Below are 1903 nucleotides of genomic sequence, written 5' to 3'. Positions count from 1 at the left end.
TTTCAGCCTCTTATCCCACGTTGTTACCTCACCCCCATCTTATAGTTCCCTGTTCAGTTTGCATCCTCAGACCCATTTCAACACTTAGAAAAGGATTGTCCTCTTTAGAAGAGGGAATAGTATGGTATATATAAAATGTAATTTTTCTCAGTCACAAATATTTTTTTACAAATATCTCTGTTGCCAGAGCTTCTATGCATCAAATTTTAAATTAGTTTTAAAATCTTCTTCTTCTTCTTCTTCTTCTTTTTTTTTTGTCTACGGCCAGGCCACCCTGAATGTGCCCAATCCTGTCTGATCTCAGAAGCTAAGCAGGGTCTGGCCTGCTTAGTACTTGGATGGGAGACCACCTGGGAACACCAGGTGCTATATGCTTTAAAAAAAATCTTTTTTAAGTTATGAACTAAATCATATATGCGAAAGAATAAACAATGTGTATGTATCTGTTAAAGGGTAAAAAATAACCATATAAAACCTAGTATACCAGATCGTGATGGGTCATCGTGGTTAAGCTGGGAACTGTGTTTTCCAGTATTCCCTTTACTCTGTGACTCAGAATTAGAGTTAGCCAAAAGAAGAACTTGCACAAATACAGAAACTGGAAGTGGAGCAGCAGCCATTATTCTCTGAAGGTCATCATAGTCAGATGCGGTGATGGACAGATGCAGAGGTTCTCAGCAAGTTCCAACTTGTCCTTGCTTTCCTCCACTCTGCCAATAGCTTTTCTTCCCAACTCTTTCAGATGTGGTTTCTTTACTGAAGCAAACAATATATCCTATGGCAGCTCTTGGTATGCAGATGCCTTTTTCTCAGTGTGGATTGGTAAAGACCATCAGAAGCAATTGTCTGACTCAGCAGATCCAATGGTTCTTAGAGTGTCTGGACAGATACACATTATAGAGCATTAGGCAAACCTTTGTGATATTTTGAGGTAGAATTATATTCTCCTTTCTTAATTACTATTCTTTTGAGAATCAGCTTCTGACATTGCTGGGCCCAAGTGGAGACTAAACACTTGACTCACAACGCACCCCTCACAAAGTGGGTGATGTCTGATCCAACAAGCTTGGGTGTGCACAGGAGCACTTCATCATCAAGTGGGAGTGATATGTGAAAGATCAGACTCAAGCAGGTCCTGAAGACACAAGTAAATTGCATTAGTAAGCAGCTTGCATTGCCACAAATGCTACTTCTGCGTCTATGAGTCTCCTCTCTTAATCTGCACCTACGGCCTCATGGGATGATCTTTATGATCATTGGATTGAGGGAAAAAAATGGGTCAGATTTACAGGCATGTCTACCAAAAATGTTGGCAGAAGTTTAAATTGGATGCCTGAAGCACTTTAGCCCCACTCAAGTGTAGCCATGAATGACAGCGTTGAAGAGAAATCTTCCCAGTGGGCAAAACTCCAAGCAGTGCACCTGTTGGTTACTTCGCTTGAAAGGAAAGATGACCAAAGCTATGGATTTACATTAATTTATGAGCAGTGACTAACAGTGTGGTTGATTTGTTATGGACTTGTAAGGAAGATGATTGGAGAATTGGAGATAATGAGATCTAGAGAAGAGATATGAGGATAAACCTCTCTGATGAGCATAGAATATAATATTTGTGTCCTCAGTGACTGCTCAACAAAGAGTAACCTTACCAGAGAAGAATCTTAATAATCAGGTAGACAAGATGACCTGTTTTGTCGATATCAGTTAGGCTCTTTCCTCAGTCACTCCTGTCCTAGCCTAATGCACTCATGTGTAAAGTATCCATGGCTGCAGGGATAGAGATTATCTAGCAACATGGACATCTTCTCACCAGAGCCCATCTGGTTACTTCTGCAAGTGAGTCCCCAACTGCCAACAACAAAGACCAATACCTGCTGGAAATATGGCACTGCCTTTCAGGCTA

At 40.8% G+C, this 1903-nt stretch overlaps 1 pseudogene; it reads left to right on the top strand.

Moving 5' to 3' along the window:
• Positions 1 to 256: 256 nt before the first annotated feature.
• On the top strand, positions 257 to 375 carry LOC111735467 (annotated as a pseudogene).
• Positions 376 to 1903: the final 1528 nt, after the last annotated feature.

This window comes from Pteropus vampyrus, unplaced genomic scaffold (assembly GCF_000151845.1).
Source record: "Pteropus vampyrus isolate Shadow unplaced genomic scaffold, Pvam_2.0 Scaffold1000001543, whole genome shotgun sequence".
NCBI lineage: Eukaryota > Metazoa > Chordata > Mammalia > Chiroptera > Pteropodidae > Pteropus > Pteropus vampyrus.
Note: the sequence above shows the minus strand (reverse complement) of the source record. Positions and strands in the feature narration are given on the sequence as shown.